At 32.7% G+C, this 23,949-nt stretch overlaps 2 long non-coding RNA genes across 5 annotated transcripts; one reads left to right on the forward strand and one right to left on the reverse strand.

Annotated features, from left to right (window-relative positions):
* Nucleotides 1-7,146: 7,146 nt before the first annotated feature.
* On the reverse strand, nucleotides 7,147-11,138 carry LOC110415878 (uncharacterized). Of its 3 annotated transcripts, XR_002445124.2 has the most exons (4): nucleotides 11,059-11,123; nucleotides 10,625-10,690; nucleotides 8,097-9,055; nucleotides 7,147-7,563 (listed from the first exon to the last, which is right to left on the reverse strand). It is a non-coding gene; the product is annotated as an uncharacterized LOC110415878 (long non-coding RNA). The 3 variants fall into 3 exon arrangements; XR_002445125.2 differs by lacking the exon at nucleotides 10,625-10,690 and having other exon boundaries at nucleotides 11,059-11,138; XR_002445123.1 differs by lacking the exon at nucleotides 11,059-11,123 and having other exon boundaries at nucleotides 10,625-11,046.
* A 488-nt stretch (nucleotides 11,139-11,626) lies between these two features.
* On the forward strand, nucleotides 11,627-14,682 carry LOC110427688 (uncharacterized). Of its 2 annotated transcripts, XR_002446316.1 has the most exons (3): nucleotides 11,627-12,209; nucleotides 13,516-14,108; nucleotides 14,217-14,682. It is a non-coding gene; the product is annotated as an uncharacterized LOC110427688 (long non-coding RNA). The 2 variants fall into 2 exon arrangements; XR_002446315.1 differs by having other exon boundaries at nucleotides 13,516-14,682.
* The last annotated feature ends 9,267 nt before the right edge of the window (nucleotides 14,683-23,949 follow it).

Here is a 23,949-nt window from a genome sequence, read left to right on the forward strand (position 1 = left end):
ACATAATTACTTGTGGTGAGCTTTTGGTTAATGATGACTGATCTTGGATGATCTATATGATGAAGGTAATAAGGAGATTGAGGATCTCCTATTGGTGAAATCTAGGATAAGGTTTAAGATCCTTGGGACCTTGATTGATTTGAATCAATAGACATAGACATGACTCAAGCTTGATGAGGAATAATGAAGAGATGATGCAAAAACTAAAGATATGATGATGTTGAACAATAACGATACCCAATAGATATAAGGAGATAATGGGTTTGAAAACTTTACTTTACCGAAAATGAATCAGCAGTAGCTATTCCATATCCAGCACCTTTGCTCAGAGTTTGTCGACCTTGCTCTGATACCATGTCAGAAGCAGCAGAAATGGAGAATATGGAAGAAGCAGCACATATGGGTGAGAATCTGATTCAGTATTCTCTCATTGCTCTATCAGGGTATTACATGGTGGTATTTATATGTACAAGTATACTATTAGTAAAGAAAGAGTAAAGTTAAACACTAAGTAACTAACTAATAATTACTGCCTAATTGAAATTTAAAAGCAAAACAAAAACGCTGCGCATTGAGCTTCTGCCTTTATTTAAACGGTGAGTTTTGATCCTTCTTCTTCCTTTTCTTCTTATAAGCTGATATACTCATCTTCTTCATTTCATTTGTGTTTTTTCATTCTTCAAACACTTATTTGAGTATTTGAATCACCATCATGAGGATGATGTCCAACATCCATCAAGAGAGGTTTTATCAATTAAATTTTACCTTTTTTTATTTAAAGTAATAGCATGATAAAATTTAGTATTGCCGTCGCCATCTAGAAACCATTTGATTCTAGATTTTTGATGCCAAGATTGCTCCTCAGATCTGTAAAGTCTCGACAAATCAGTTTTGAGAGTAATAAATTCCTCCTTAATCAAACAATTAAAAGGATTTTTATGCAGAATTTTAGATTTTTCTTGAATCCGTTTTTTAATTTCAATAATTTGATGACTAAGATTCCCAAAATTAGCACGTTGCCATGGTTTGATTTTGGGTTTAAGATGGTGCAAGTTTCCCAAATGTTCATGAAGGCACCAACATTAGTCTACACACATACCCATTCTCTAATCAATAATTCTTGAAATTTTTTTTCTTCAAGCTAGAAATTGAAGAAGCAAAAAGGGTGAGGGTTCAATCCAAGATTACCATCACCCAAAATAACAAGGTTATCATCAGATAAGGATGAAGAAAGACATCATTGTTTCAAATTATGACTCTTTTGTGAAAGATATGGATCAATAAGAAATCGATCAATTCTACTAAATGAGGGAGAGTCTCTATGATTGCATCAAGTGAAAGAACCCCCAAGCATGGGAATATCCATGAGACCAGAGTTAAAAGCTATAATGAAACATAATGACGGAGCAAAAAAGGATACTAGAAGAGAATAGAATTCATAATGAGGTTGTTGATTTAGCATGAGGCAAATTAAAAAAAAATGCGCATCATTGTCTCTTCTACCCAATGTGTTATGCTCCATGCATATTCTTGAGGTTACCAGTTGCCTTGCTTTGCATTTCATTTATACTTTTTTGAATATTTTCTGAGTAGTTTGTAAGAAAACTATTTGATAAGCTCATTTTATTGGTTAATTAAGCTTGTATGAATAGTAATTTTCTTGATAATGAATAATTTGAGAGCATTGTAATATATTTCATCATCTTATATTATATAATGAATTTTGTCATGTTGAAATTTTACATAATTTATTAATATTGATATTTTTATGGTATGGTGTTATGGTGCAAAATATATTTACAAGGTAGAACTAAACAGAGCAAACTGTGAGAAATAAACAACTTGATAAGTCTATTTCAAAAATAACTTTCAATTTAAAGTTAATTGTTTTTACTCAACTTTTATCATGACTTGACCAAAATGCTTTTAAAACTATTTCAGACAAATTTAATGCTCCCAATTTCTCTTTCCTCCATCCGTTTTTTGTGCTTCTTAATTTTTTCTCTCATCATCTAGCTCTTTTTAATTTTAACACCATCACTATCTTTTTCTGTCTATCTCTAGCCATATTATCGTCAATCTACAAACCAAAGAGCATGACATGGAAGGTAATAACATATTTTTGGGTTTATTGGCTTACATTCACAAAACTCTTTCTCTATCTATCACTCACCATCTCGTCATATCATCGTCGATTTATAGACAAAAGAGCATGGTATGGCAAATAACAATATGTTCTTGGGTTTATTGGTGTTGAGTTTTTCAGTAATTCAAGTTTGGTTGAACATGTCTTGGTGTGTAATAAAATGATTCATGTATTGGCATGTAACATCAGTATGAAGAAAGAAGCTTTGGTGTGTAATATCTAGTATTGAAGCTTTGACCTTGGCATATAATATCTGGTGCTAAAGTTTTGACCTTAGTGTATAAATCTATTGCTGAAGCTTTGATTTGTAACATCTTCTGCTTAGACTTATAGTGTCATTTTATTTTTCTTTTATGTTATTTTTAGTTGTTGTGGAGCACATTAGACTAAGTTTTTAGTTGTTCACTCCACCAAAATTTTGAGATTTTTTGTTTTTTGAGGTTACATCTATAGATTAGTAGTTTTTGGCATTTTGTAGTTATATACATATATTTAAAAAAATTTGAATGAAGGTGAGAGAAAGTTTTTTCCTCCTAAGTTGTTAATCCTTTACTTTGTTCATTATTTTCTTTTTTTTTGAAAATTTAAAAGTTTTTATTTTTTATTGTAAATTTTTTTTGAAAAATCAACAATTGGTTTACATTCACTAAAAGTTGATGGGTTGAAGTTATAAGTGGAATAAAATCTATAAACTAGAACATTTCCTAGAGTTGTTATATGCCATGTTTGCATGAAACAACTTTAATGCATTTGGCATGTAATAAAACTATTGAATATGGTAGGACGTGTAACAACACATCTTTGTACATGTTTGCATGTAACAACACTTTTTTCAAGATAAAGTGTAGTAATTTTTTTTTAAATATGGCATGTAACAATAGCATTTCTTAAACATGATGTGTAACTTAGTCTTTTGTATTTTACTAGAATTAAACTTTTAAAGTTAAATATCTTAAACATGACATGTAATAATATTTTTTGAACATGAAATTTAATAATAATATTTTTTAAATATTATGTATAACTTGATCTCTATCTTTGTATTTAATTAAAACATAAACTTTTGAAATTAAACATCTTTATAATAGAGATAAAGTTTTAAATCAAAAAAGAATTTGACATGGAAAGGAATATGCATTAAAAAGTTATTTAAGGTCAATGTTATTATTAGGATGAAATGGATTTGAATAAAAAGATATTATTTAAAATTCTCAAATTTAGATAATTACCTTTTACGGTTATTTTATTTGTTACATTTCATGTAGTTATATAACAAAATATGACGTGTAATAGTTTTTTTTTTCAATATGACGTGTAATAAATTTTTTTTTAACATATGTGCTTGAATATGAGGATGTTTTATTAAGAAAAATTTTATTCAAAAATCTTTTCTTTTGGTTAAAAATAGTTAAAATTAAAAAAAATATTATTTTGAAAACACTTTTTCTTTGAGGATTAAAATCATCTCATTGAAATAATAGAAAATATTTTCTTAATTTATCAAAATAATAAAAATATTAATTTTTTTAATAAAATATTTTGAAAAGTGGGGAGGAACTTTTAGAGAAAGAAACAGGGAGAGAAAGGAGAGAAGGTTTAGAGTGGTCCAGAGCAGCCACCAATTCTAACCCTTGTCGCTAGATCGGAGAGGAGCTCGGTTTGGCCCCTCGTGCCATACCCGGCTAAGCAAGGAGTCGCCTTGACTCTAGTTGCCGATAACAACGTTGGGGATCATATTCAACCCTCCTTGCTAGCGGGACCGAAGGGAAAGAGAAGATAAAAGCAAAAAAGACAAAGAATAGAAGGAAAAAAATATTTCAGAATTTGTTTGGTAAAATTAATTTAAATTTTAACAATGAAATCAGTGTTTAATCTCTTATAAGTAATGTATTAGTAGTAATTAAATTTTTTTAAATTATTCAATTTTATAAAAATTAATTTAAATTATAATATAAAAATTAATGTTTATTTTTAAATCATTTTATATTTTATTTTTTTAAAAAAAATGGATTTTTTTAAAAAAAATTAAAATAAAAACATTTTACATAACTCAATGTTTTACATGTCAAGTGTCAGAGTTTCACATGTCTAGCAAGTGTCAAAAACACGACCTCAATTGACATTTAACATTAAATTTAATGAAAATACCGTTTTGTTATAATGTTAAAAGTGTAAACTAATAAATTATTTTTCAAACTCTAAATATCAAAATAATTTGTCTTAAACTTTGAAGATTATGGGTGAATTTACTTGAAAAGAATAATTAATGTATTGATATATATATATATATATATTTATTTTAGTGTTAATTTAATTCCAGACAAAAAAAGAAATTTCATCAAAGTTAACGATTGAAACCGAAAGAAAAAAGACTAGTTATATTTCATCATCATTGGTACTTAAAACAAATGAGATTTTTTGGTAGGAAAATGAAATCTTATGGGGTAGTATTTTTTTTTTATTTTTAAAAAGAGATTCAAATTTTAATTTTTAAGTAAAATATATACATTAATCAATAAATTAAATGTTTGAATATATATGTGGCAGCATACAGTTGAAGAAAAATTAAAAAATGCAAAATTGCTGTCAAACACTCAATGAAATGATCGGACCATTTCACTCCGCCGTTCAAGATTTGATTTCTTTCTACAAAAACTAAGATCCGAAAACCCCACAAGCTGCGAGCCAACCAAATACACTAATTTTTCTTAGAATTTTTATTATTCTTTGGCATGAAAATGTGCACACAGCAATGTGCCAGACAGTTTCAACTTAAAACATAATAATTAAAATAAAATTAATTTATTAATGATACTTACTATAAAAAAAAAAAAAGGAAGAAGAAGAAAATTGGGCCATGTTTGCATCAACAGACAGAAAGGCCATAATTTGTGGTGGGCAGTGGTTAGGCGGAAGGTACAATGTTGTTTTTATTGACCAAAGGATATAAGAAATTAAGGATGGTTCATCAAACAGATCACCTCATTTTATTATAACAAAATTTATGGAGTTTTAGACATTTAAATATAGGGTTCTGTGCTCTTAACTCATTGTCAAAACTTTGAGATAAAATAATGGCAGAAGCATGTAGTAGTCTGATGATGCTTCTCAGGCTTGTCTTACAAAAAAGAAAAAATGGTTATAATGACAAAGACCATTGATTATAATATAATAATGATAATAATAGAAATGACAAAAAGAAATAAGTGCAAAAACATGTTTAGTCCAGTTCAAATTTGGTGTACATGTTAGACAAAGATATAGAATGGGAATTGTCTCTCGGGGTTAGGCCACTGCCGGCCATCTCTTTTGAAACAGCCAGTCAACAGGTTCACATAATAAACGGATTTTCAGCCCTTTTAGTCTACTAATTTAAAAAGCTAAAACCCCAGGAATTATTTTAGCTGGCTATAGCTGTCCCTTTTTAATTATTTCAATTTTCCTTGTAATAACTCGAGCACCTACCAGTTGGAGGTTTGGCATGGTGGCAATAGCATTGGGGCAGACAGGAGGGGTGACGTAATGCTACGTAAAGGAAAGGAAAAAAACGAATGTGATTATGTGAGTGGGAATTGATTTGTTTTCCAAGTGGCTGGCCAAAAGAAAAGACAAGTAGTAGTGCATTTAGGACAGGGGTATTGTTAGTTCATTGCATTAATTCTTCAGGTTTTTGAGTCTCCTAACACTTTCAATCCAACCTTGAAGCTTTGAAACTAGGATTTTCTTCTGATTGGATTTTAAACTACTCACGGTTTGACCTAAATTAAGCTGAGAAAGAAGCCAGTTTTGAAAGCAAAAGGGGATGACAAAGTGCAATGTCACACCAAAGCGGAATAATTAAACAGACTTGGGTCATTCTCAGGAACCTGGCGAATGGCATATTATATAAAGAAACAAACCCAAGCGTCAGAGATTACGGAATTGCCATTGCACCCACCATTGTCCAGGCAATGAGCTGATGACGAGTTGCTGTCGTCAACAGGGGAGGGGGAGAATAAAGCCTTTTAAAGTTCCATAAAGAAGCATAGCATCCCCATTATTAAGCCTTTCTCTTTAATCTAACCCAACCATTTTCGAGATTTAAGCATGTTTTATTATTACTATTATTGTGTTTTGTTTTTGCAAGCCATGTCAGGATCCCGGCTGCCGCCCAGGTCTAGCGCACGTGGGAACAGCCCATCCTAGAGGAATTGGATTGTGATGTGAGGTGAGGATTAAAGTGATAAAAAACTTCCCATTGGATTAAATCAGTTGGGGGTGGGGGATGGGTTTATGCATATATATATATATTAATTAATGTTGATCTTTGTCCATAGAACATTTCCATGGTGGACCAACGTTCCCATTAATTTGTCTATGATAGCGATGCCTCCACGTGATAGATTGGTGGGAATTTGCCAACCTTATTCTCTTTAAGCCTAATAGCTGGAAATCCTTGAAGCTTAAAAAACACTTGCAGCAGCAAATCAAGATTAAAAGAATTTGCATTTGCTTTAGTGTAGGACATCAATCTAAAACCAAAAGGGCGGTAAGGCAGGCAGGCAGATGCATACCCAAGCGCCGCATGCCCCTTTCAATCTAAAATTGGCTTCTCTTTTTGGATGACTCACACCGCAATAGCCCGCACCAATCATTACCATTTTTTTGGCTTATCCAAATAATGCAAAAGTAAAGTGCAACTCTCGGTTTGAAACTTGATCCGTGCCATGGGGTGTCACCAGACCCTTACTTCCTGTACCTTCACGCAAGTTCAGACATGCACATTGAATCACGTGTCTGTGCTCTCTGACTATGTTTTCAACCCTAAATCCCAAACAAGGCCTAGAACCAGTTAGTTAAACTGCAAGAACCATCAGCTACACGCCGTTCCTCTCTCCTCAGAACACTAGTTTCCAAATGACTATTATTCTTTCATAACCCTGAAGATCCGCACGTAACAGTTATTATCATTTTCAGCTTTTCATGTGTAAATCGTGATATGCATCTGAAGGCTACGTGACTCTTTTTTTTCAAGGTATATATTCGCATCCAACATTGGACATAAGCATTTGAATGTGTTAAAAAACATGAATTCAGGAAATTGCCCTATACAGTTTTTCTTTTTCAAAGGCAACTGCCCTATATAGTTGGAAAGCCAGATAAACACAGCATGCCGTTCCTGTATAACCCGTGAAAAGGAAATGAATTTGGAATGTACAGACAATGTTGGCCACAACACGTGGCTCTTGCTCCACAGTGGAAAAAGAGGAAACCTTTTCCTTTTGCACATGTCGCAGTTGATGACCAAATAGGCACCATGGCTGGCGCAGAAAGCACTTGCAGCAATTGGTAATTCTGGCTATCCACGAGAAAGAATCGATCAACAGAGCCTTTTGAAATGCTAGTAATTGCCATGGGTCCGCCAATCTGGTTGCAATCTGCAGGAGCAAATGGTAGTTTCAATCATTGTTGTTCAGTAACAGAAAAAGTGAATGACACCAAGCAAGAGAAGAAGACATCAGCCTCCCACATCAAAATCATTACATTCAACAAGTAACTGAGTGATCAAGTTTATTGACGAGGATATTCTGTAAGTGGAATGTGCCCGCCTGATGGTTCCTAATTTCCAATAGCAAAAGGTTAAGGGCAGTTCCCATCTCTCAACCTAACATTCTCATTATTGACCACAGTGGTATACCACCAGTAAGCTAACTCAAATGGACCATCTCACTTCAAAAAATGAGACTATTTGATGCACTGCAAGTAGGACAAATAATATTTGACAAATTAGAATTATTGAAGTGCTAAATATGATACATACTGGCTCCAGGTGTTCATGTTAGAAAACGTGGGGTCACGAACTTTATCTTAACCTTTTCCATTGTCAAATGCAGTTTTTCATAAAGTGACATCAACATAGAGCTAAGAATTACAATCAAAAAATAGAAAAGACTACTTGGGAAAAACTTACACGTGAAACTTTGTCACCACATAAAAATTCAGGTCCTATCATCACCAAAACTGCAGATCAGTGTTGTCGCCCATTCTAGTGACCTCTTAATCAGCAAAGCTGGATAGCCTGCAATTATGTGCAATGACACAGCAATTCTAGAGCATTTTCTAGTTACATGCATCAAGTTAGAAATTAAACACATATTTCACTGGGTAGCGATATGGCTGCACTAAGCAAAGCATTTCAATAAAAGGCTTCTTGCAAAGGCATTAATGAAGTTGGCATGGAACAGGTTAATGGATATCATATCTGCATTCCCCAGCAATTCCATTGAATGCTAAAACAAATGGTAATGAATGGATAAACTGGGTATAGCCTAGAGGAAATTCATAGTTATGATGCAGGTTACTAACTTACCATCTACGTTCAGAGGTTTAAGCATGTAGGTTGGGATACATGGAGGTAACTTCTTAAATATTGGGCATGGAGATAAGGGCACAGAGATGATTTTGGCACCAATATCTAGTTTTTACATTTCACATTCCTATTACCTTTAGTTGACCAAGAAATTGAACTGGAAAAGATTAGAACTAGTGCCCACTGTTACAATGAATGGTCTTCATTGCACAGCACCAAACTTCTTAGCAGGGAATTTCCTGTGATGTCCTAAACTGAAAAATATGAGCTGTATTTTCATGGGAAAGGGAATCCACCATGATAGTGCAACATGTTCAACACAGTACATGCCAGATTAGGGTCTCAATTTACTAAAGTGCAGACGGCATGAGTTCCAACATGATGAACATGCAGAAAAATAGAATCTCCAGAACCACCATGCTAGCATCCAAACATTTACTCCTTAAATCAACATTACCAACAGCAGGGCTCTCATGCTTCACAAGAGTCCCATTGATCAAAAGCTTCTTCCTTTCTCTCCTCCCTCAAACCAGTCAAAGACTGTTTCTCCAGAGGACAATCTATAAAGGAAAAAAAGAAAACAAAAATCTCAGTAAGCATTAACACGTCAAACACTTTGATAAAGATCCTAAATATTAGGGGATGTATTTGGTGTTAGCTAAAGATATGATTGACATAGCCTTATTCCTCTTCAATTAGGGTCTCTAGTCAAAGTTCCACAGATTAACTGGCTCCCCAACTGAGTCCCAACCAAGGCTTAAATCATTAGCACCAGAGTCAAGTTAAAAGGTCGATTGGCTTATTCCAAATATAACCAGTTCTATCCCATTAATATTTCTGTAGATTGGTATGCAGATCTGAAACATATAAAAAGCTTTTAAAATAATATCATTTTAAATAAAATTTCAACAGAAATATCAATAAAGAAGATACTATATCAACAATTTAAGAAATAAAAACTTCAATAAATCTTGTCTAGCTAGAAAATGTGAGGGACTAGCATGTAATGCTTAAAAATTAAATCTGCTAGACAGTAAACGACCAAGAGGCACCTCTCAGCAATAAACAACAAACGGAAGAACAAAGAAAGAGAAAGTTTGAGATTTGCTGTCAGAATCTTTTTGAAGATTGAAGAAACTGAATTATAAAGCACCATGTATTGGAGCTTCAACGTTCTTGGAAAGGTCCAAAAACCAATTCTACAATTCTATCCTGGAAAAATTGAAAGCTGAGAGAATTGGTTTAAAGAAGATCTTGTCTTTTGACAAATAATCACTGTTGGTAAAATCAACGCCCTCTGTTACTGGAAATGCCATCTTATACTATGACAACAGAGCTTGCCACATTATCTGTTGATTTCTTTTGGCGTTTGAGATAACTTTTTCCAACTCCAAAGCATGTTGGAGGGCTAAGATTTAGGAGAATGCAGTACATATCAGAAAGGTTTTACAGCTAAGCTCCTTAGGCAGCTTGTAACTGAGGCAAACAAGTTCTGGATGAATCCATTGTTATCTTAAGGTTCTTTAGAAGGTTGGCTTTCCCATGTCTTGAAAAGGCAAATTCTGATTCTACTAGTATTTGTTAAAGGAATTATCAATGCTGAGATGTAACACTAAAAGGTGCTTGCTTCATACTAGGTGTTGGATGTCATACAAACACGGGATCTAGGCCATAGATTTCCCTTAATTAGATATGAAATTGTAGACACAAAGCCGTTATGAATAAGCTTCTAGAGAAAGCTATGTAGACATTGATCAAAATGTCTAGACATTGAATTTGGGGTCTCTTATAATCCACTTTTACCGCCCAGGTTTTTTCACCACTATCAAATTCTGGCAAGATGTATCCAAGCTCCTTTCTATTACAAATAGAAAAGAGATATTGAACCCATAAAGATTGAGCATTAAATGAACCAGTCAAAGATTTTTAACCTCCAACACAATACAAGCAGCAAGACAGATAAAGGGTCCTAGCTCATTTCTCCCTTACAATCAACATTATTAAAGTCCTTTCATCAAATCAATATCAATTGCCAACCCTTCCAATTGATAGCTCCAATAAGACTCAACCAACTTTCTGATCACAAAAGTAATGATGATTGAAATGATATATAATATGAGAGCACTCACTCAGATTGTCAAGAGATGATATTTGCACCAATTTGATGTTATCCTCCAATCCCCAGAGTCATTGTTCTAAAAAAGAAGTTTAAAAAAATTATATGTGAAATCTACGGAATTCACACCAACACCTGGCTACTTGATAAAACGTACATCAAATACCAAACAATACAACCTGGGTCTTTGAGGATTAAGGACCATATTATTTCAAAATTTCAAGCCTAAATGCCCAATGTAATGGGCATTCTAATGTAGAAAACAAAAGGGTGTTCGCTTGAACGTTGAAGAACAAGCTGTTTACCCGAATTAACTGTTGATTAGCCACCTAAAATTGCAAAACAAATATAGTTCTTGTTCCAAAACTAGCCAGGTAAAAGCAAAAACTGTAAAACAAAATTTAAATTAAAAGGGAAATGAACAAAAAAAGAAGCGGTTACTGTCACCTGAAGAACGCTTGCGTCCATTAATCAGGATTGATGGACGAACACGATGAGCCTCCAGAACAGAGGACTTTTCTTGTCACAGTCTCACAATCACAGGGGTTGGTCCATGTTGGGTTTGAGGCCTACTACTAGCCCAGATTTCGGGTTCGGTCCCCTTTAGGAACCTGGCTTTACAATGGGCTTTTCCATGATAAAAGTTGAAGACCAACATGCTGAAAGCTCGTTCCAATAATCCCACGTTCTTCGTTGCCCGAGCGGGCCTGCAGGCAGCGACTCGCTTCCCCTTGCGTCGCATTCAAGTTTCAATTAATAAAATAAAACAAATCTTTTTAATTGTTGTCCACCAAATTCATATTTGCCCACGTGTTATGGGTCGATTAGACAGCAGCCCAGGCAAGTTAGCTGCCCAAGCAAGTAAGCAGACCAGCAATTTGGACATGACAGTTGGCTGGCCTAACAGACAGGAGGACCAACCCATCAACGCACCAAGGGATAGAAACGTCCGTACATCTTTTTAAAAAATGTAGATAAGTTGTTGTATAAATTTAAAGGCAGACATTATCTAAGCTATAAATGATTCTTACCTACATATATGCTCCACATTCGACACTTGTACCTAGTATTTTATCAAGAGTAAAGGGCATTTTGGAGTGTTTAGTTCTACTTTTCCCTTCTTCGTGATCCTTTTTCCTTTATTGATCCTACCGACCTTCTCATGGTCACACCAACCCGACTCAGGCATCATAATCCCAAGACGGTCCTAATCGGAGATGCTACTTCCAATTTCTTCAGCACGGTCATCATTCTCTCTGAGATCAGCAGGGATATGTGATTCTGGACATGCTCACTCACAGAACCTAACCCTTCTTATTTGTGCAGCAGCCAACTCACGGGTAAATTACTGATTGCCTTGGGCTTTGCCACTGTCTTTTTGAGCTTCCGTCCGTCTTTATAGGTTTCAATCTGATGCATGGAAGAAGGGTTTGGTCGGTGCATGGAATCGGGCCTTTGTCAACGAATGGATTTGGGGTCAAAACACCTTGACTCAATGCAATGGAGAGTTTGAATGGTTGCAGTGGAGTTGAATCATCCAGTCGACTTTTTGAAGATTGTGGAATCCGAAGGGTTTGGAAGACGTGCTAAGGCTACAAGTTAGTCTTCTCAATCTCATCAACATCTTGCTATGATGATTATTAACGGTTTTCTGCAGTTTGAGTTGTTACTTTTCTTTCCCAATATATATTCAATATGTAAAAATGATTCTCTTTCATTTCATAAGTATATGTTCCCATATAATTAAAAATAGGTGGGCTCGAGTCACAGCCCACATACATGTATGAAAAGACGAAATTTGGAACATTATGGCTATATTTAAGCTCAGAGCATTAAAATTTTTCTTCACTTTTTAAGATAATATGAAGAATGGATTGAAAGAAACAATTGAAAATGATTTGAGTAGTAATTCTTCTTTGCTTCAGGTAAGTTGGCCAAATAAATTAATTCAATAGAAATGGGTTCTCCCGTTTTGAACGTGTTTGCTTCCTAAAAAGATGATTCGGATGTACAAAATACTCTGTGAATGCAACAACTACTTGTATTATTTTTAGTCTCAAAATTCCATATTGAGTTAGTTTTCTGAATTGGGAAGTTCTGCATCAATGGAAAAGCTTATCTTAAATAAAAATGGATGAATCATTGGCTGAGGAAACTCTGTTGATGCCTAAAAGCAGCCTTGGCAAAAGAAGCTCTGGTTCATTTTTAATAAGTGCACATTGTTACATATTTTTCTATTGCTTCATGCTAGAAGGAATCTTATGGGTATTGGATTGTCATTATACAAAAATAAAAAAGGCAATGGCATGTTCTTGATACCTTCTGTATGAAGTGTGTACTATTGTTTTTGTGTCAACAATGCTATGAATTTGTAATTTTTTTTTCAAAGGTAGCATCAAACTCAAATTTGATGTCATCATAAAAATTTCAAAAGTCAAAGGCTTTTCAGAACTTCTTCAAAAGAATGTCTTCTCAGATTTAAGAATGATTACTTGCTTAATTTGGCAACAACCAAAGACCAAAAATTAGACAATAATTGTTGATTAATTAGTATATAGTTGCTGCAAAAGGCCTTTTCTGATAGTCCTTATTGCAGCAATACTTGCATAATTTTGTAATATCAATCAATCTCTGTCTCTCACCTTTTTGCAGTTCTGTCAATACAGAATATTTTTTGAAATGTTTGTTACATACAAGCAAAGAATGTGCATTTAAAAAATAAAGTGCTCTATAACAGAACAGGGCTCAGATATATGGCCCATTCAGAACGAATCATGGTAGAAAACACTTTCTGTGGGTATCAAAAACTTTGCAAAGAACACAATTTTAATGGATTGGTTTTTTTTTTCGTTGGTCGTCCATGTTGGATTAACTCTAGAAATTTCTTCGTATATATTTTGACAGGCATTGGCTCAAAAGTCTGGGAGATTCATGATTTATGTCCATACCAAAGGGATGATAATTGATGATAAGTACGTTATCATGGGATCAGCAAGCATTAACTAAAGATCCTTAGATGGTTCAAGGGGCACAGAAATAGCTATTAAGTGCTTACCAACCAAATTACCCATGGGCAGGAAAGAAATCCCTCCCGTATTGCTAGGTTTGGGATTCTGTCTCTACTCACTTTTAAATGCTCAAAAAAGTGCCAGACAGTCATTTGTGCATACTATTTCTATTTTTTTGGTTTAATTGTTTTAGCATATGCTTCAAAGGAAACAAAATGGCATTAAAGCATGGAGAATAGCATCTCTGGGGTCTAAAATATATTTAATGTTTGCCTAAATTCCCATTTAGATTTGTTAGTTGCACCAGTATTGTTGGATGTAGGTTTATGGTTATCGGATGTCTCTGTGGGCTGAACACCTTGGCAAACTGAAGGATAGTTTTGAAGAACCGCAAAGCGTAGAATGTGTTTCTAATTGTTCTAAATTATGTTTTATTTTATCTGTACTTCAAGTTTATGGCTGGATGGGAGCAGAAAAAGGCTACCGATGGTAAGTTTTTTTTTTTTTTGCCTCAAGTTTGTTAGGATCCATTGTTAATGCATGCATAAAAGTATGGTCATTTCTAATCTTGCAAATGATGTGTTGTTCATATTCTAGGAGGAAAAAAGAAGGAAGTGAAGAAGATTGGTTTGGGTCTCTCCTTTACTAAGGATGAGAATTTCAGGGAATGGTACTCTGAGGTATATTTTGTTGCAATGGTACAATTGCTTTGTGATTGTTATACTACTTTATTGGGATCTTAGTATCTTATGATTATATCATACATTTTTGGCTTTTGTAAGTTACTGTCAGCGGTGAAATGATTGACATCAATGACATTTCTAGCTGTTATATTTGGAGGCCATGGGCAATTTCAATTGGGAGATTAAGTCATATAATATTTATACTCATTGCAGTTTAATTAGTAAATAGCAAGTGTTAATTAATAACGAGGGAAAAAATGGTCATGGATGCCATTCTTTGATTTTTTTTTTTTCTTTCCCTTCCCTTTAACTTATCTATGATTGTAAATTGCACACATTCTTTGATGTGGAAATCAAAAAAAATGAAAGTCAAGAACTTCGATTTCCCTCTCTTTGTATCTCCTAGTGTTTTGCAAAAAGAGAAAGATCACATTGAGGGTTTTGCTCTAGAGATGAGAACTAAGTTTTTGGGCACAATTGGCCTTGTGGAATGTGCTTCAGCTTGGAATTGTTAATTTATTTTTTTACGAAATTTCTTGAAGCCATTTGAATCTCATTTTGTCCCTAAAGGAGCAGGAGTATTCACCGGTAAGCTTTAATTTATATCATTTTTTGGTCTCAGAGGTTTGTAACTAAGAAAGAGCTGCAATGTTAAAGTTGAAAATGTTGTAAACTCATTATGGAGCAATGTTACAGGTTATTGTTTTTTTACCATAAATGACGGAAGGGATGTTTCTTTTTTCCTTTTTAACTTATGACTGTTTATTATTTTTATTTGGTTTTAAAGGTTTAATTATTTAGATTGTATGTTTTGATATGTTATCCAATTAATCACATCCAACTTCCAAAGACTAAAACAGGAAAATAAATGAAAGTTCAAGAACTCTTCTGTTTAAAAAACTTTCTTAGAATACTGTCTTTTTTTAAAGTTTATAACAAAATTTCCACTAATTTTCCAATAAATATTCATCTTTTTTATTCTTGGCTTCTAAGCTATATATGAATTAACACAATTTGATTAACTATTTATACATTGCTGTGTATTATTTTTATCATAACAAAGTCTGTTTAACTATTTATCCATTACTGTGTATTATTTTTAGCATAGCGTAATTTATCTTTTTACATTCGCATCATAACAAATATATCATTTTATTTGCACTTGAGCATTTGACTCGTTAATTGGCGTATTATCCCCTTACTTAAAAAATAAGATTTGAATCTGTCTTTCGTTACTTATAAAAAAAAATACTTCATTTTATTTCTTTTTCTTTAAACAATTTATAACAATTATAATTCTAAAAATTATTAACATTAATAAACAATTCTTGATTCTACTAATTTAAATTTTTTATACTAAATTCTTAACATTAATTGTTCATAAAATTTACAAACCTGTCGCGGAAATTTTTCTAGTTTATTATTACACTTAGTTATTACCAAATCAAGCAATGCAGAAAAAAAAGAATATAAAATGTAATTCACGCGTTAACCGAAAAAGAGCTTTAGTTATATCATCATGAAACCTTTACTAACAAAATGCAAATTATTGATAATTAGATGGATGGCATACTAAAGTTTATTGGATTTTTATTTTTATTTCAATTTTTGAATATTTTTTGGACTTATTTAATTTGGTTTTTAAGCATGTACCTCCCCAACCGTTGTTTCTACACTTCAAATCAAGCAAGCTTTAACATATTGTTTAGGGTTAATGACGTTCAATAGGAATTCAATAGATCATATATATCATTAATTTGTGACCGACTAAAATCTACCTCTCATGAGCTTGTCTTAGTGTTAAGGAAAAGGAGAAGGTTTTGAAAATTTGAGGTGTCAAGTTCAAATACCATCATGTATAGGTTTGGTCTAGTCTTATATTGGATCTATTCAGTGATAGTGTAATTACTACTTGTTTACATGTTACTTCATGAGAAAAAAAATGAGTTGTTGCTTTAATAGCACTCGTATGGTTTTCTCTTGTTTACTATCTTTTGATCAATTGTATAAAAGGGTTTTGATCAATTGTTTACTATATGTGATTAAGCATGTCCAAAATAAATTTGAATGCTTTAAATTGTAAGTATGTCAAATAAAGGGATTAGCAAGCCTATAAATACCTTATATGTTCATTTGTAAAGCACACCAAGTTTGAGAATAAAATCCTATTTCTCTGAAATTTTTCTTTCTTTGTTCTCTCTTATTTATGCTGTTTAGTATGTTGCTTCAACAACCTCAAGTTATTGACTGGTTTTGTTGATTTCGAGGTTGATTTGAGCTCAAGAGTGGTGTATTTTATGTTTAAGGTCACACGGAGTGTTAAGAATATTAGCTCAATAATAATGCGAAAGTATCCAAGAGGGTTGGATTTTTTTAAAAAAATTCTTGTTAACAAATTAAATTTTTAATGAAGGCAAGCTAAAAACAAATTTTCACAAACTTGTTTTTTTATCAAAGTATGTCAAAAGTAATTCTAAGAGTAAATTAAGAAATAAGCAAGATAAGAACAAATTTTTAAAACTCTTTAAAATAAAGTAAAGTAAATGCACTAGTATAAATAGTGAAGAGTAAAGAGAAAATGCACAAGGAATTTATAGAGGTTCAGCCCTTCCTTGGTGCTTACGTCCTATCCTTTAGCAAGCTAAGGAGTTTAATCCACTTTTAAGTATATTTAGCATAATGCCTTTTAAAGATTCAAGCATAACCATTGCCTTCTTTAAGTTTCAGCACAACCTTTAAACACTACCTTTTGAAGGCTAAAATATAACCTTTATTCTTTCGAGAGTCAAGTACAACCTCTAAATACTACCTTTTGAAGGCTAAGGTATAACTTTTTTCTTTCCTATAAGATTGAAGCAAATATTTCTCTAGAAGGTGGGTTTTGCTAAGTAAGTACAAGGTTGGAAGTGTTTGAATGACACAAAGATGTGTATAAATGACGGGAATGAAAGTACAAAGAATTTGTAGCACAAGGATAGTTTAAAAGCTAAGTGAAAGAATGTGTTTTGCTAGCTCTAGCTTGGTTTCTCTTTCTTTTTCTTCATAAGATTTGATTCTTGATCAAATGATATTTTTCTCAACTCTTATAACCTTCTAAATGTGTTGGAGAAGTCCTTTTTATAGTTGGAGAAGCTTTGGAGCTGTTGGAGATGATTTGGTAAAGCAACTAGCCATTTTTCCTTTAATTTTTGTGTCTAACAATTAGTTTTTGACATCAAGTATTGATACTTTTCACAAGGTATCAATACTTTTGAGATAAGTATCTATACTTTTGAGACAAGTATCCATTCCTAGCATTCAAAAGCATTCTGTGTAAAATGTATTGATATTTTTGACTAAAGTATAGATACTTGTAGCTTAAAATATAAAAAATTATTCTTTTTGAACCTAGTTTAATGCCAAATACTTGGACATTTCAAAAGAAAATACAAGAGAGGTTTAAAACTAATTTAAACAAGTATAAAACTATTCAAACAAGTTAAAAACTCATTCAAGCAATTTCAAAACTTATTCAAGCAATTTTGAAAATTTTTACATGGAAACACTTTAGGCACTTCAAAAATTTTTTTGGGGGCAAAATACATCTACCCCCTAAATTTTGTCCACAATTCCATACTGGTTCATTAGTATTCAAAATAGACAGTTTACCCTCAATGTGTAAACGACATTAACAATATATTTGAAATGACTAAAATGCCTATCAAATAAAAAGGCCCAATCATGTGTTACCAAAACCTTAATCACTCTTGAGTACTATGTTCATCCGTTTCTTTTTTTTCTTCAACCATTCCCTCACACTAATCGATTAATGTTTTTCTAGATTTCCTTCCAATATAAAGCTTCTCTTTCGATTAAAAGCTTTATCCTACAATGAAAAAGCCATAAAATAGTTTGTTGTTTCGAACCCTTTAAACCACTACCCAAATTGAGAATACCCAAATTGTGAGTGAAGGTTAGGGTTCATCGATTGTAGTTCATTGATTTTATTGTCTTTTGGGTGAGCATTGTGGTTTTGTGCTGTTATGGTGAAGGTTAGGGTTAAGTTTTTGATTAGGATTTAGGGATTTGGGGTAAAGGTTAAAGTTAGGGTTTTAATTAAGATTTAGGGATCTAGGGTGAGGGTTTCAGGTTTTTGTTATCTTGACTTACATCATGTTTTGATTTGACAAAAATTACATGTTATCTTGAGCTTAATGTCAAGCATTTGAAATGGTCTCAAATACATTTTTAATCCCTTAAGGTTATATATTTGTTTGAAAAGCCCTGCATCATTAGAAAATATTATATAAGCTTTTAAACAATACATATTCAGCTAAGAATGTAACAACAAACATGCCTTGAAATGTTATTTAAATGTAGGAAAAGGCAAGGAAGAAATAGTTGAAGAGAAACGTGAAAAGCTAAGGAAACCTCAAGACACAGGTTAAAAGTCGATCTTAAAGAAGTTCTAATTGATTTAGAGGTTGAAAGAGTGCAAAACTTGAAGAGTATGAAGCCATAGTCGACCTTAGAGTGCCTATAATTAACCTTGTTATAGAAAGATCAAGAAAATCAAGTTTTGAACAGACATAATCGACCATGGCCCATACATAGTTGATCTTGACAAGTCAAAAGCAAAAAAAAGTCAACTTACATAGACATAGTCAACTATAGTCTCTCAAACTTGCAAAAAACACATTCTCGAGAGTTGGATCGACTAAAGGAAGGTTATACTCAACTATGGAAGCCCTAATTTGAGAAATTTGAAAAATATAGTCGACCCCTAAAGTGTTATAGTCAACTCTCAAGCTTCAATAATGTTTAGATTTGATTCAAACTTATGTCTAATGGCTCCAAATTTTACCCTAGCTATAAATGAAAGCATTTAAGCCAATATGAAATAAGAAAAGACTTAAACCAAAGCTTTAAACCCTAAAGAGACCTCTAAAAGCTCATATTAACTCTCTAGCATCATTTTAGTTTCCACCTAGCTTACAAAGTTGAATACTAGGTTCATTCAAGTTGATTTTCTTTTTCTACTACAACCAAGTTAAAATATTTAGCATTCAGCCTTTACGAGGTAAATTTGTGTTATTATTTCTTTGTATATACATCTTGTAAAAGTTCTAACTTAACCTTGAAAAGCTATTTGTGAGGGTTTGTGGTTGAGCTTTTAAAAACTATTGTTAGTGGGCTACTGCTTCATTCTGTTAAAAATCAAGAATCCTTTTGTGGATTGTGCAAAGGTTATCACTTAATCCCATGAAAAAGTCATTGTAATAGTTATCACTTGATCCCATTAAAAAGTAAGAATCTCTTTACGGATTGTGTGAGGGTTATTATGTTGTCCCATTAAAAGGAAAGAGTTCTTGATAGTGGATTGAAATTACTTGGTTACTAAGGGCATGGATGTAGACATTGAAAAAATCGAACCACTATAATTTCTTTATGTCTCATTTGAACTTTTCGTAATATTATTTATTGTTTATATTTGCCTTAGAAAAATAATTTTATATTGATTTATCATTTAACACTTGGAAACTATTTTTCCTTTTGCTTTTCATAGCTAGCATTTAATTTGGGAAAAATAATTTATCTTGGTATGCTGTTTTTTTTTGCTTAGTAATATATTGTTGGAAAATTGTTTTTGATGCTTAAAAATATTTTTGGATGAAAAACTTTTGATCTTTATAGATGGATTTTTAAAGAAATTTTATAAACACTGATTCACTTCTTCTTGGTATACTTCACTTTGATACTTCTACACTAATAGTTCTATTGGTGCTTGTAGTTGACTTGAATATATTGGGGCGTGGATTAGGGTTTAAGTCTAAGTTTAGAGGCATATATGGTTTTGTACAAAATTGAGGATTTAGGGTTATGATTTTGTTTAGGGTACCCTGATTCAAATCATAACCCTAAATCCTTAATTTCTTATGAAACCTTAAATCCTCAAATTCAAAGCTAATCAAGTTAGTATTTAGTTAGGAACCTTAATCGATTTTAAATTGAGGATTTATGAAATAGGTTTTATTTCGATTGGGGTTTAGGGTTACTATTCGAGAATGAGGTTATTGTTTAACATTTTAAGGTTTAGTAATCTACTATAATTTCATTTTTTAGGTTTAGACATGGCGAAGATTCTATATGAGTTGTTGGTGCACCATAATAGAGAGGTGATGACCATTAGGAACATGAATCTAGATAAATATTCATATATAGAGATGACAAATGATGTGCTCGAGGTGTTGGTGGATGATTCTAATGCTAGGGTAGGTATAGGTGTCTCTATTAGGGCATGACACCTTAAATCAGAAAAGGTTTTTGAACTGAAAAATGATGGTGATGTTTTGAAGTTGTTCCAACTGTACAAAGGTGCCAAAGAAATCCACCTCCAATTGGACCTGATCTCAGCAATTCCCTTGTAGACAATGGACTTTGATAAGTGTTTTGCTTTTGTAAATGTGAGGTATGATGCTGGTGCTAATGCTTTTGGTGTGAATGAGAATGCTATTGTAGGTTTTACTAGAGGTAGGATAGGTGAGGCTAGTTCTAGTGATCTTAATGCTTCTACTTCAGGTAAATGTAGAGGTAGAGGTAAAGGTAAAGGTAGATGTAGAGTTGGTGAAGGGTTTTCTACTTTTATTGATGTTGATATTAGTGATTAAAATGGTGATTTATCTAGGGACAGATTGTTAGGACGAGCGCTATAGTTAATTGAGATTAGTGAAGGTTTGGTTCCAATTATGTAATGATATCATTCATATTGAGTGATTAGAAGTTTTTTTTCATCAATAAGACATTATTTATAATGAGTTATAAGTCTAATTAGATGAAGTTCATGAGATTAATATGCCTTGCAAGGGAACTGTAATGGTTTACAGTTATGAGATCCTTATGCATCAAAGTATAATCTCAAAATGTTCCTGGTCAATATATCATTGAGATTGGACATCGATGATGCTTAGAGACTGGTTCATTCTATATTTCTTATTTTAGAAGTAAGCAATTGATTTCATAGATTGAAGTATAGAGATACTTATAACTAGAATATAGGTATTTTCTCAAGAAAGCAAGTTCATTGAACATGACCTACCATGAGAAGTGCATTTGGTAATACATTCCAATGTCTTTGCCACACTTCTTATGTGTCAGTCGTGTAAATACTCCCTAGACTTGAGACACTCATCTTCATAAGTGCTTAACCAAGGATGTCTAAAGGATGTTTTTGGGTATAGTATGAAGCATGTGTAAGCAAATGAATTGTCAAGATAAGAATCATCACCCTAAGTGTTTTTAAATGACATATCATATCAGTTCTTGGTTAATAGTAGCTTATTGAAGCCCTTGGCCAATGTGACTTGAAGATTATGAAAAAGGTTTCATAAGTCTTTATAAAGCTAATGTTATAATCGTAGGAATGAATATGGAGGTTAATAAAAATAGATAGTGTACCAAGCTTTTATCATCTTTAAGATATATGATGAGGGAATGAATTACACTAATAGACTATACACTGAAATGTTGTCAAAAAACCCTTTGACTCTCCTAACAATTAGCTGGCCATGATGTATTGCTAGATGCCAAACTTGGTCAATGGAATTGATTATATGTTAATTGATTAAAATTTATATTAATCAATTAAGTAATTAATCAATTCCATTGTTAATATGTTAAGAACCTAATGGGTAACACACAATTATTGCATTTGAATTAAATTGAGAGAGTGATGATTTAAGTTAGACTTAAATCACATGCTAGGTAATTAACTTCTATAAACTTAATAAAAAAGAGTTTAATTAAGTTTTGGGAATAATATATAAATAGTTATAATTATAATGCTGAAATTGCAATAATATAAAGGAAATTATTTCAATATAATTTCCTTTAGGCTTAGCTAAAATACTGTAATTAAGTTATAGGCCTCTATTGTAATGTGTTATAATTTGGAGGGCCTTATTGAAAAGTTAAAGTTAATTTTAACCTAGCTATATAAATCACTTTTAACTATTTTTCATAAATGAAGAAAAAATGTTGTTAGAAGAAAAAAAGGTTTTCTCCTTGTATGTCGTCACCTACTTTGTGAAGAAGTAAAACTATTTTTAAAGCAATTTTTCAAGTGTGTGATTTAGCCATCCTTGTGTGAAATGAAAAGGACACACATTGTCCCTTTTTGTTAGCATAAAAACATAGTTAAAATCTACCCTTTTTGTTGAAAGGTTCAAGTGAAATCATGTGTACAACCATTGGAGGTCAAGAGTTTGACTGGCTGGGGTTTTTGCTTCTCAAGGTGTTCGCAGGTTGCATTGAGTTGATTGCTATTCCAATTAGAAGAACATTGGCAAGGTTAGCTTTCGATTTTATGATTATATATGCCATTTTATGTGTTAAAATATCACCATGGTGATTCATGGGTGGAGATATGTTTTGTTTTTTAGAGTTTTAATTTTCTTTCCTTTGTGTAATTTCAAGCATACTATCCATAGCCAAACCCAAATAGATAGGGTGGATTTATCTAGTGAGGATGCAGATTGGATGCTTGAGATAGAGAGTGAGCAAGAGATAAGTAAGTCTCAAGGCAATTCTAAAGATTATGTTGAGGTTGAGGAATAAGTAGCACATGATTAGCAGTCCAATATTGATAGTGATGTAGAGGAAGGAAACTAAGATAGCTTTATCTTTGACAGGGAAGGTAGAGTAATAGATAGGTCCTTTTAAGGAATCTCTTATGCTCTCGATGAGAATAAGAAGGTTGTTTTGGCAGAGAACATGTTGTTTACTAGTGTTCATCATTTTAGAGAAGTGATGGTAGATTACATGATATAAGAAGGGATCGAGCTGTATAGAGCCAAAAAAGAGAAAACTAGGTACTAGGCATTCTGTAAAGTAAATAGCTATGAATGGATGATTCATGCAGCCTTATGTTTAGATAAGAAGACCTTTAAGATCAAAAAGGTTGGGATTGAATATTCTTGTATTAGGGTGAGTAACAATAATTTTGCTGCTACAAGTGTGTGGATAGCTAAGAAATTTGTTGCTAAGTTAGAATATAAGCCCAATATGTCTTATAATCTAATGTAGCATGAATTGCAATAGAGGTATGCAGTGAGTGTTCATTTTAAGAAGTTGTATTGGGAAACAAAAGAGCCCAAGAAGAGATTGAACGGACTTTTGGTAAGTCTTATTCATACATGCATTTGTATGCCTATATGGCGAAAGATACAAATCTTGGAAGCATAGCCATAATGCAACTAGACAGGTTTAAGGTCAACATGTACCTGACATTTAAAAGGTTTTTCTTGTTCTTTAATGCTGTTAAGAAAGGTTTCAATAATAGATATAAGCCTTCCATTGGGGTTGATGGCTACCACCTTAAAGGACCATATGGAGGAGCCTTGTTATCTACCATTGTAATGATAGGAATTGTGGTCTATTTGCAGTTGCTATTGTTGTTACTATTGTAGAATTGGAGAATGGTAATTCTTTGACATGGTTTTTGAATTTGTTGATTACTACCATTAGGGACTTCAATAAACCATTGGCAGCGATGAGTGATGGCCAAAAGGTAAACTCTAAACCCTATTTTTTTCTATTTAATTATTTAATTTCTATTACTTATTATGTGTTTAATTAATGTGTCGTTTTTCTTATATAGTAGTGACTAGAAG

Source organism: Theobroma umbraticum, unplaced genomic scaffold (genome assembly GCF_002168275.2).
Source record: "Theobroma umbraticum cultivar Fairchild unplaced genomic scaffold, ASM216827v3 scaffold_30.0, whole genome shotgun sequence".
NCBI lineage: Eukaryota > Viridiplantae > Streptophyta > Magnoliopsida > Malvales > Malvaceae > Theobroma > Theobroma umbraticum.